Source organism: Perna viridis, chromosome 5, assembly GCF_037379345.1.
Source record: "Perna viridis isolate PV_CMFRI_1.1 ecotype Kerala chromosome 5, ASM3737934v1, whole genome shotgun sequence".
NCBI lineage: Eukaryota > Metazoa > Mollusca > Bivalvia > Mytilida > Mytilidae > Perna > Perna viridis.
The window spans coordinates 38,171,055-38,184,930 of NC_142449.1; positions in this window are offsets into that span (position 1 = coordinate 38,171,055).

The following is a 13,876-nucleotide window of genomic DNA, read 5'->3' on the forward strand; positions in this document are numbered from 1 at the left end:
TTGTCCTCTACGTTTGAGAGGGTGGCGGTAATAATGAGCGCTATAAATTCCGGTTTTTTGGGGCGGGGACTAACAAGTGTTTTAAAGATGAGTCCCGTTTAAGCTTGAATCTCATCTGGCACATCTTTTTAGCATTCTGAATAATTAAAAGTTTCACTTAGCCTGTTTGTATTGGTATGTAGTGAGAGGTCGAAGATTTCATCATTTTTATCGATACTGCACTCAACCGCCAAGATTAAGAGTAATAGAAGAAAAACAGTATTGACTATTATAAAGTGGTAGGGTAGTCATTTAGGCTTCTGAACCTACAATGTAACCCTTCTATTGAAATGTTGGGTTGAGATCAGAATGATGTGCTTTCCATAAAGGTGGTATTTCTGCAGTACTGCGGAGTGCCGCGCTTCATATGCTGGGTTTACCATGTAAAATGAATGTGTTATCAGCATACTGGAAAAGGATTCCGGAATCCTACTAGACTACACTTGAAGTACTACATGTATACTCTGCAGTTCCAATAAAATCCAACGTTTTATATCACACATCATTCTGACCCAAACCCAACAGATCAATATCCAAATAATGCCGGGTCAGAGGAAATAATTTGGACTGGACGTCTCTTCAAGTACCAATACATCTTATAACAGTGCATCTGTTTATCTTGTAAGGCTCGCAGGAAGGAAAAATTACTTATAGTTAACCTCTCCAATAACTTATTAAATCATATATAATTACTTTATAATATGAATTTATACTATGCCTATGAGGGATGGAACTACATGTAGTTGTAATGAACCTCATGTTTATACAAGTAGAAAGACTAAGAGTCACGCACACATTCAAATATGGCAACTCCTCTAGATCTGTTGAATACATGTACATGTATTATTTTTCAATATGTGTCAAAACAGTTGACTACGTGTAATACCCATTCACAGAACTTTGTTGATGTCTGGTGCTCTAAACCAAAGATGATTATTGTAATAATAGTGTGCAGTGCATCGGCCAATTACGAACATTTCCAACAGATCAACTCTCGTTTCAAACCCCTTACACACACACACACACACAACAAACGTGTATATACATCGAAATTATTGAGTAACAATTTTAATTTATTTAAAAACTTGAATAGTGGTGAAATCTTGTATTTGCATGTAATTCATCAGGTACATATAAAGGCAAAGCCTCCGTTATATATAAGATTCCAGAAGATATTCAACAAATTTTGTATATGACTTGTAGTAAGTTATCTTGTTTGCATGCCACCTCATAATGTACGATATTTGTGTATAAAGGATGTCTTATGGTAAGCAGGTTCACACGAGCTTTAACTGTTGTGACATAAAGGAATACTTTCGAATGAACATCAGAGCACTTCTAAACACACAGGATTTCTAAAACAAATTATTGCATGTGAAAATCAACAAACTTCCTCAAATGATATTAAATGAAATTATAAGCAGATAACTTTATTTTCAATAAACAAAGGTGTTGGTCATTATTTGCAATTAATGTGATTAGTATTGCTTTGTACATTGAAGATACAGAGCAATCAAGGGAACTAATATTCTAGCAGAAATCAAAAGAATGCAATCCAAGGACAACGACTAGACAGGGAAACCTGACAGACACACACACAAAAAAAAAGAAATAACCAAAATAACACGAACGAAGCAACAAAAGTAAATGAGCTCCACTAAAAACTTGAAGCATGGACCGGACCAGGTGCACCTCTAGGATAAGCTTCCTCTGCATTTTTGGAAACACCCGCCGAGTTGTTCATTTAATTTTCAAGTCAGGGGTAGACGAAAGAGGAAAGGAAAACTAAGACATGGTAAACAAATTCGTCTCATGGTGCAGATGAATGCACGACCCACGAGTTCACGATGACGGCCATAAAACTTCTGTAGTGATAACCTCAATCTTGATGCAACATAACCCAAAATCATAATTATAAGAAGTGAAGCACGGAACGAAAGTCTGTGTATTTACGGCTACCTCTGAAATAACGTATGAGTGATAAGAAAATTCCAAAAGCAGGTGCTAAAGGGATGTTGCCAGAGATGAAAGGAAAGTTGGAAATACGGTACGAAAAGTCATTGCGTTTGGCTGATGCAGGTGTACTTGTAACTCATTTATAAGTTCTCTACTGACTGTTGTATAGAGAAGCATTTGATTTTATTGCCGAATAAATGTATGAGTGGCTATATATACTAACCACAAGCATATTGGAAATTTCGAGAAACAAAATTGGATATATCGGCAATTAGGACATTCACATTAGAGAACACTTTTTTTTGAATTAGAAAAAAGTATCTCGAAAATAAAAAAAATAATAATAATAAGTTTGATTATTACCCGAGAGAAATGTTTTTCAAAAGTTGAAAAAGAATCTCAAAATAGAAGGTAATATCTGACATAAAATGAATTATTTATAACGAGTAGATGAACTGATCGTATCTAATCCACTATAATGTCAAAAAGGAACAATAGGCCAATTAAGGCCATAGATAGAAAGGTGAATTGAAAAAATGAGAGAGAGAGAAAAAAAAAGAAAATACAATAAAACTAAACAAAAAAGGAAACGTCAAAAGAAGTTTATGACAAAAAATACAGAAAGCGGCGAACTATGTCGATATGTTCACAACAGAAGACCATTGAAATAATCAGATATTACTACTCGCCAAAGGCCTGAAATTTGTACCAAGTACTAAACCAAAACATGCTGGAATATCTCTTATACAAGACTTGGTAGAACTAGGTAGAAAAATGCGATGTAAATATTTATTTGACAGTAGATCTAATGAATTCAATTATATCCCTTTCAAACAAAAACTGGATTCAAGCCAAATGCAGCAAACTGTGCAATTGGAAACTACATTTTTGCAACAAGAATCGAATTAAACGAAATACCAATAAAACCATTCCGAGACAGCTTATTAAAGCATGAAAGAAATGCACTGCATTTTAATAATTTAAAAACGCAGACAAAAACTCCTCAACGGTTGTTTTAGATAAGAAGATATATCTTAGAATAGCTAGAATACAACTAAATGATCAAATACATTATCAACAAATTCAAGAATCTCGCACAACAGAAATATTACAAAGTGTTAATGCAATAATTTATCACACGATAACAGTTTCATTGACGACATTACATTCAAATATCTGGTGAGCAATAAATCAACACGATTAGGTAGACTTCATTTTCTACCAAAAGTACATAAATTAAGCTCCAAAGACAGGGATAGAATTAAAGAGAGTATAAACAATATTCAAAATATAGAAATCCCTGGGAGGCCAATTGTATCATTATGCAAAAAGCCCATTGGAAGAAGTAGTAGAATACATAGATTATTTTTATACAAAGAATCGTCATACAGTTCTTGGCATATATACAGAAGACTCGACTGCATTCACTAATAAGCTTGAAAGTGTCAAAGCACCCTCAGATATATTAATGAGTTCTCTTGATATTACAAGTATGTACACAAATTTATACCACTCCGAAATAATAGATGCCGTTAATAGAGCGTGGCCTAAAATACTAGAATGTAAACTTGAAATTCCAATTCCTCCAAAAAGAGAGTTACTAAAACTATTAAACTTAGCACTTGAAAATAATGAATTTGAATTCAATGGACAAATATATAAACAAAAAGTAGGCGTGCCCATGGGTTCACCAATGTCTCCAAGTTTAACTGATCTAAGAATGTTTGAAATAATCTCCGAAATACTAGAACGATTCCCATATTCATCGAATATTTCTCTACTATCAATATATAGAGACGATGTATTTTTACTATTCAAAGGCAGCAAGCAACATCTTTTAATTATATAATATTGCAAATAACGTGCATCCCCTCCTAAAATTTACACGAGATATCTGATCAACAAATACAATTTCTAGATGTACTGGTTTATAAAGGAAAACGGTTTAAGGCTAACAAAACAGTGGATGGCAAATTGTATCGTAAACCCACAGACAACTTCCAATACTCAGAAAAATCATCCGCCCACCCAACTTCTGTCTTCAAAGGATTCATAATTGGGAAAGTAACACGATTCATTAGAACAAGCAGCAACAGAGATGACGTCAACGCACAGATAGAATTATTCAAGAACAAATTTCCCAAAGGGGTTACAATTTGTATGAAATTAATCCATGGATACTAAACACGCTTGAGAAATCTCGAAAAAATCAATTAGGGTATAAAACTTAAAATAAGAGAAGATCCTCGCCTTTAGTTTTGGGTACTTAATTCAATTAAATCCATTGTACAAACAATTAGGAAGATGTTTGAAAAGTACTGGCATTTCATTGAAAACGACGAAGAAGCATGTGCATTATTTCTCAGACCCCCGATAATAGCTTACAGAAAAAAAAATATAAAAGAATATATAATCTCAGCAAAATTATAAACAATCATAGAAAATGGAAAGTTTATAAATATATTCGGGTAAAACAGATTCACCGGGTGTAGTATCTCTGTCCAAACGAAATGTATTTGAATCTATCGATACGGAAGGCTAGAGTCTGATGAGGATGCACGGTCTTGGTCATCTTGACCTAAATGATATCCGAAACACATGGTGAGCTACTGACTAAATATAAAAAGAAAGGTAGCTGCTACCTCTTATAAGTAAATTGAACATTACAGAGGGAATAACATTATTAACGAAATCGAGTGTAGATAAAATTAATAAATAAAAACAGACAATCAATTCCTAAAACTTAATGGAAATATGCAGCAAATAAAAAATTAGAAACTCTGTTTAACCCAACAAGTGAAAATAAATATTATGAAACAACATAAGAATCAAAATAAACGTAAATATGTTGCAGTTCAATCTTTAATCGACAGATGTTTATGTAATTAAACAAATGCAACTCATTTTGAAAGGTATTGGTATTGAGTTCTGCTGGGATAGGAATATGGACACGTTTTATTATTACAGTTTATATAATTTAATTAATACAACTCATTTCGAAAGGCATTGGTATTGAGTTTTGCTGTGATAGGAATATGGACACGTTTATGCTTACAATCTTGAAATCTTTGTAGCTTTAACATTGATCGTTAAGCGCGGACGGAAAAGGTGGGATTGGAGAAACAGTTCATCTAGTTCCTAATATCCCGCCAGCTGGAAGTCCCGTGCTAACCAAGAGGCAATGAAATAGGGAATTCTATTGGCAGAGACAATATTATTCCAATATGTATTCCACTTTCTAGCAGTATCTAGATAGTTGTATGAAGTATCTAGATGCTTGTAAGAAGTATCTAGATAGTTGTGAAAGCATCTAGATGCTTTTGCGAAGCATCTAGATGCTTGTAAGAAGTATCTGGATAGTTGTGAAAAGCTTCTAGATGCTTTTGCGAAGTATCTAGATGCTCTTGAAAAGCATCTAGATGCTTGTGAGCAGTATCTATATAGTTGTGAAAAGCATCTAGATGCTTTTGCGAAGTATCTAGATGCTGGTTAGAAGTATCTAGATATTTGTGAAAAGCATCTAGATGCTTTTGCGAAGTATCTAGATACTCGTGAGGAGTTTTTGCAAAGTTTCTAGATAGTTGTGCAAAGTATCTAGACACTTTTGAGAAGCATCTAGATGCTTGTAAGAAGTATCTAGATAGTTGTGAAAAGCATCTAGATGCTTTTGCGAAGTATCTAGATAATCGTGAGGAGTTTTTATGTATCTAGATACTTGTAAGCATCTATATAGTTATACGAAGTATCTAGATACTTGCTAGTAGAATCTAGATGGTTGTGAGAAGTATCTAGATAAATATTAGAAGTATCTAGATAGAAAATAACATCTAGATGAAAATAACGCTATTTTGACATGAACGGCCACTCATATAAATGAGATGGAAGTTGAAAAATACATGTAGTGGAAATCAATTCATCAAATATTTAGATATATGATGCTTTCAGAAAAAAAAGATGTGAAGAAATGCTTTTAAAACTAGCTATAGTCTCCCATAAAATCACACGCATTTGTACCAGTACATGTACATTTCTCTGCATTTATTTTCATTAAAATTTTGTAATTTGAAAATGCAGATTTACTTTGCACTTCATAACTTCATCAATCAAATCATTTTATTTCATAAATATATGAAATAACGGAGAAATTAAAGCTATCCTCAGTATCATATATATTCCAATCGGAATTTTTATCTTCAACTTGAAAATTATATATTCCAATTGGAAAGTATACTTCCCATTGGAAATAAAAAATTCCCTTTCTTCCATGTAATGTCAATATGGTTAGAACTACAAGTACATGTATATCTGTTCGACTGTCCAACGTTTGGGTCACTATTGTACCCGTATAGGATACAGGACGAAGAATAAACCAGAAAACCGCTAATGTGCTATTAAATAGAATAGATTAATGAATCATGTACAACGGACTAAGAGAACCGAAAGCATGCGCCCTCGCGCATTTGCCTGCATTTACTATCTACTAGATTACATTACATATATGTACATGCACGAAAAGGAAATGTCAGATAATGGGGTTTTGATGTAAGAATTCTGTTTATTTCATAAAAAAGTACCCATAGTATTTATATGTAAGGAAGAAAGAAAACATTGTCTGTTTTTTTTTTGTAGGTACGCGCGCCTTCGTCATTTGCTTAAAATGAATTCTACCGTGAAATCAAATTTACTGATCATAGTCATTAATATTGTGTATTCACATTAGAAATGACCCCATCCCCATTTTTTTTTCAATTCTCCGAACGACATTCTTCATCAAAGTAAATTGACCAATGACAGTTAATTTTATTTAAAAGTGAGTACCTTTCTATCACTTTTCTATGACTGAGTTCTTCGGTCAGGTATCCCGAAGGCTGGGCTCCGCTATTTTCTACTACTAACCAGCATTACTAACAGAATCCCCGTAAGGGGCGGTCGTGCGAGATCCGTAAGGATAGTCAAGACTGTGAAAATCCCCAATCATCATCATCTTATGTGTTGTAATTTGTTTGAATCCGATTTATCAGATCTAAATTTCAAAAAAGAAAGACCAAATGTTTTCTTTATTACCTGTTTTAAATTCATTTAGTGGATTGAAATTTCATTTTTCTTTCCTAGTCCTATGAATGAGCATGACAGACGACGAGTCAAGACGAGTCGTATTATTCTTCTAAGTTTCAAGTTGCACCAGAACCCATGGTATCGGGAGCGGGATCATACAGGAGAAATTGTCCGATACTAAAGTCAAGCCGAACATACGATACCAGAGTATTGCTGTCACAGTTCAGCATGAAAGCAACTTTTATGCCTTTGAGAGTCAACATCCCAGACTAGAATCCCTAGACTGTGAACATGTAAATGTGCTTCAGATGTCAGTTTCCACATATTTAAACGGCCCTTTTAAGGGCCATCTAGATATTTCAAAAAGGTTCTTAGCTTGATAGTTGAATGAAGATTTAATAATACAAATTAAGAAAAAAATCCCTGCCTCTCATATTATTACCCACCTATACGTGTACATGAAGTAAGAACAGCACATTTACTGATTTCTACAAAAAAGTCAAGAATAGCATATTACTGATTTCTACAAAAAAGTCTAGTTTTGAAGTTCTTTGAATACATGCATACATGTATATAGAAAGTGACAGCTTTCAAAGTGTAACATTGTGTGCTACAAATTTTCCTACGTGTGTATTGTTGATCAAAAAGATGGCGGCAAGGGTGAGGTACGGTGAAACTTACGAACTTAAAATTTTGAAATCGACAAGAAAAACAAAAAAAAATTACAGAAATGTAACCAAATTTTGAAACACAAACTATTGTTAATGTATATAAACGATGAAAAGATGAATAAATGGGAAGAAATCATAAAAGGACAGAAAAACGAAAACGTAAACAAGCTGCGTGCTCAAACACACCTTCGCCTCGACCTGATAAAATGGCGGATAGGTCCGACTCTGATACGAACTCAAAACAGGCTTATTATAATACCCTAGATCAAAGCAATGTATCTGTATTATCAGCAGCCCATATTACATTATATGGGCCATATCAAGGATACCCATTCACACCTTATAACCAGCCACCAGCGCCTCATACAACACCAGCCAATATACAACCCAATATGTTACCCCAACAAATTCAACCATCTCCACCTCCTCTCATATATCATCCACAAATTGATACTTTTATTAGCACTGTTACAGAAAAGCTAAAAAAGTTAGATATATTAGATGACATTTTGTCAAGACTTGTAGCTATGGAGAACAATTTTAAAAGAATTGCCAATGAAATATGTGAAATAAAACAGAACATGAAATCAAACAATGAGACAATGAACAAAATGGATAAAGACATTCATGGTGCATATGAAAGATTAAGAAATATGGATGAACAAATGGCTAATCTTAAACAAGAAAATGAAATTTTAAAAGAAAAAAACATCCAACAGCAGGCCAGGTCAATGAGAGAGAATCTCATCTTTAGGGGTATCACAGACACCTATGATCCTAATGAGAGCACAGAGGAAACACTGGTTCAATTTATTAAGACACAATTAAAAATAGAGGATGATATCAATTTTCATGTTGTGCATAGGCTCAAACCAAAACCAGATAAATCCCCTAGGGGTTTCATAGCAAAATTTGAGATGAGAAAAGACAAAAATAGGGTCTAGAGTGTGGCAATTGATAAGCTTAAAGATAATGATAAATTCAGTGTCCATGAGCAATATCCAATCGAAATTATAGAGGAGAAAGGAGCTCATACCATATCTTATAGATGCCAGATACAAACAGCATCATGCAGATTTAAAAGAGGACAAACTGTATATAGATGGGAGGAGATTCATCCCAAGGCGTCCTTATGTGCCATATCCCCCTCCAACTCAACCCTTGAAAACAAACAAAACAGCCAGGACTCTCCAATGCAGACAGGTCAGAGGGAGAATCCGACCTAGGACAGGTGTACAAGAGGGAATGAAATCCAACAAGAACAAAATAAAGAAAACACAATTTCATACTTGAAAGTATTATTTCTGACTGTGTGCGGACTGATGTATAAACTTAAATTTATTGAGTTTAGAGAAAAAATGAATTGTACGACATATGCTTCTTCGTGGGGACAAAACTTGATAATTTTGATGGCACTGAGCTTCCAGCTGATTATGTATAAGTGACAAAAAATAGGGAAAAAATTGTAAAACTAGAGGCTTAAGAGAGCCTGAATCGCTCACCTGGTTAACCAATTGCTTATTTGAAAAACTTGAGGAGTGAGACAAGCTATGTTTAAATCAACTAAAATTATTCATAGCATTTTCATGACCTGAACCAGAATTTTGCTAAAGGCAACAATTTTTGATTTTTTTTTCAAAAACCTGTCTTATGACCCCTAAGTTCCATTTTAGTATAGACAGCCATATCTATTCACGGATTAAAAATCACAACAGTCATGTTGAGCACACTACACTAAAGAACTAATATGCTTATTTTCATTCAGTGATCTTAACAAAAAATCTGTTTCAGGGGTCGTAACTCCTACATTTGTCTATGAATGGTTTTGAAAATTTCGGCATAGGTCCTTTTCATGATGTTTAACAATTTTACTCTGCCAGAAATTTGCTGAAGGCAACGGTTTTTGAGTTATTTGCAAAAAAAAATACCATCTGACCCCTATGTTCTATTTTTAGTAACGGTGGCCATGTTTTTTCATGAATCAATAATCCCAATAGTCATTTTGTGTGGGATACCCTAAGGAACATATATGCCAACTTTCATTGAATTCTGTGCAATGGATTTTGAGAAGAAGTTTTTCAAAGTTGCACATGTGAAAAATGCAAAAAAAAACGTTCCAGGGGCTGTAACTCCAACATCAGTTGACCAATTGTTTTGAAAATTTTGACATAGGTCCGTCTTATAATGCTGAACAATATTATCCAAACAGAAATGTGCTAAAGGCAACGCTTTTTGAGTTATTTGCAAAAAACTGCCATCTGACCCCTATGTTCTATTTTTAGTAACGGCGGCCATGTTTTTTTTTCATGAATCAACAATCCTAACGGTCATTTTGTGTGGGATACCCTAAGGAACAAACATGCCAAGTTTAAAACCTGTCAAACCAGGAGAAGATTTTTAAAAATTTGTCCACGACGAAGACGTCGACGGACGCCAAGTGATGGCATAAGCTCACGTGGCCTTCGGCCAGGTGACTAAATATCAGGTGGAAGAGCAATAATTTACAAAAAAAAATGTCTTCAAAATCTACTTTCATTTGTTGAAACGGAGAGTGAATTTGTTCAGTGGGTAAAAATTTTAGATCAGGGAGGGGGTTTAAAAAGAAAAATTGTTTACAACCTTAATTAGAAATAGTCCAAATATGCACTGTGCAGTTGTAGGAGATTTTAATGCTAAGACAGGTACACTGAGTGATTATATAATATCAGATGATACTTGATTACAAATGTTTGATTTTGATCAGGATGATGATATCCTCAATTATATGGAGGATTACAAAAACTTACAGGCCTTAAATATTCCTTTACAAAAAGTTACTCAATGTAGCTGTCCACCAAATACGTGTGGGTATAATCTGATTAATTATTGTAAGAGGCTAAATACATGTATGTTTATAGCTAATTCCAGGATAGGTCTTGACCGAGGAATCGGCAGGAAAACATGTGAAAATGTAAGTGTAATTGATTATTTATTGCTATCTTCCAGTTTATTTCCTTATGTTTGTCATTTTGATATTGATAATTTTGACCCTGTATTGTCTGATGTACATAAGTTTTTTGTATTTCTAATAATATGGATCATTTCAGCTACTGAAATAATTTAGCCAAACCTAATTGTTTTGGAGATATGTGTGAAAACTACTGACTGAACCCTATGTTCTATTTTAGTAATGGTGGCCATGTTTTTCGACGGATCAAAAATCCTCAAATGAGTTCTATATACAATATCCCAAGGAACATTCGTACCAAGTTTGGTTCCAATTAATCAAATAGTGTCAGAGTAGAAGATTTTTGAAAGATATAACATTAAAAATAGCAAAAAAACGTCAAAAAAGGGCAGTACCTCCAACTTAATGGATTAAAAAGAAAATACGAAAAATGAAAAAAATAAAAACAGCAATGTTTTTGGACGGATAAAAAAACAGTTCTATGCAAAACATCCCAATGAACATTTGGCATGTGAATGTTTCTTTGGGTATCCAGCTTAGATCTGTCGTGGGGATTTTTGATCCGTCGATAAACATGACCGCTGTTACTAAAAATAGAATATAGGAGCCAGATAGTAGTTTTTCGCTTATCATGTCTCCAAAACCGTTAGGTTAATCCAAATTCTTTCAATTGCTGAAATGATCCTTACTACAAGGCCTACAAAAGTTTCCAAGGGATTGAAGTTGTCAGACGACTCCTTGTAAGAGTTGTTGCCCTCGAAAGACAAAAAATTACAGTTTTTATCAACAGTTTTCAGCCAATATCTTGAAAACTATAATATATAGAAAGAAACTGTCAATCAGGACTTCAGTAAAAAAAACCGACAAAATTTTCGATTACAAAAAGGCACCAAAATTAAATTTTTGTTTTGTTTTACAGCTTTGGAAAGTATGTTAAAAGGTTAAAAGCTCTATTTATTTAGTATCAACAAATATATATTTTTTAGGTTTGGTCAGTACTTGCTAATTTTTCTTTAGTTGACTGCTTTTGTTCCATAAATTTCCTTTACTTTCTGTTATAATAAGATCGGTCAACTTAAAAAACAAAAGGCTAAAAAGTTAAATAACTTATTTTTTTCAATATATTATATTAAAAGGAGTTCAGGGGCGGATCCAGGATTTAAGATTGGGGGTAGGGGCGCACAGTTAATTTTTTATGTTAATTTTTTGAAATATTCTTCTAGAGTGGGTGCAATGTAGATATCTTTTGTGGTAAAATTAGCGAAAAATTAAAGTTTCAACCTAAAACCGCCTAATTCTACCCATGACAACCCATGCTTTGCAAGTCGCCTGAATCCGCCCTTGGGGGTTTAAAGGGAATTTAAGTCATATCAATTAATAAGCCGTGTTGTTGTTAATAAAAAAGAAATCGTATTTATTTTTCAAAGTAACTATCACTTTCACCATTACATTCAACAGTAAATCTAGATTCGGGTAACCATGAAACCCCTGCGCAGCAAAAATAATTGGCAGCCATATGCATGTTTTTGTCCCTCATTGTTGCGTATGTGAACTGGACGCCAAGACAAAATAGATTTTACCTGGTAACCACTGAATGGTTTCCCAAGTAATATAATTTGATACAAAGATTAATTTATCTCCCCATAATATAGAAAAGCAAAATCGTACAAAAAGGTTATAAGCTCCCCTAACCGTCTATGATTTATGGACAGGCTGTAGATCTGTTGGAGGGATTTGGCTAACCTCTTACCCTCCAACAGAAGCTACTGACTGTCTATATAATCAAAAACGGTCACCTGGGAACTTATAACTTAGAGTATATTCATGGGTGCAATACAAGAGTTGAAGTAATGGAAGTTATACAGTATTTCTTAATTCAAGTGGAGAAACGAATAAAAACAATAATACATGTAACCAATGACTTCTATATACACTCCAACATCTACGTTCCATAAAAAAACACAATAGTCCGTATCACTGGTCTTATCAATATTATGATTTTAAAAATAGTTATATATACGATTTTTCTTTTTTTCAATCTGCATTAAATTGATATTATTTTTATGTGGATTCGAAACGATGGATTGAATATGAAAAGTATCAGCGGCAACAGCATGTACTACGCATTTTACTTAAAAAGGATCACAAACATGTGTTCAACTCTGTATATTGGTTATTAAACATCTATCATGACTACATTGGACACAATATCCAACATGTTGCAACTGTTTATCACATTATTCAATTTAGTTTTTCTAAGAAATTACATGATGAAGAAAAAGCGTTAAGAGTACGAAAAATGAGAATGAGAAAAGGTAGACAACACGATGATATATATTCCTTTTGTCATTTACCAATTAATCTTCATGTATTAATAAATTTACATGCATTATAGGTCTGTGCATTCCGACCTTGCAGTTATTCAACGTAACGTAACAAGTACAATACCATTGTGCGAGTGAGTGCACTTTTATACACGTATTATGTGTTCAAAATAAAACAGCATCTTATTTTCAATTAAAACTATATTTTTTTAAGTAAAATTACTTTACTTAGTCCTGTTCGTGCTGGTTTGTACATATGGCAATAATACACAAAAATTGTAATGTTAATTTGAAGTCATGTGATTCATATCTTTGAAGTCTTGTCGGATTATATGTAAATGAATAAATGACCACAACAACTTTTTGTAAGAAATTAATCAAAATGCATGTATTAAAAGGAAAAACAAATGATTTTATAATGAACCAGTACTTTGTGTCAGGAATAGGTACTCCCCCAAATCCTCCCAATTTTTGTTTGATACATTTAAACAATAAAAACGTGATGAACATTTGTTCTTCGATGAAGACATTTATAATCACTTTAATTAAAATAATGATAATATGAATAAAGCTTTAAAATATGGGGATTACAATGAGACTTGTGGAGATGAATGATACTGTAAATATTTAAGTTAACTACATCATGGGTTATCATAAAATTAAAAATTATGAAATAATCACAAGATATTCTTAAGAGTTTGAAATTAACACACACACACACACACACACACACACACATATATATATATGTGTGTGTGTGTGTGTGTGTGTGTGTGTTAATTTATATATATATATATATATATATATATATATATATATATGACATGTAGCCATGGCTAGATAATGTTGGACAGAATCATGATTAAGTGCTGAGAATGATTAAA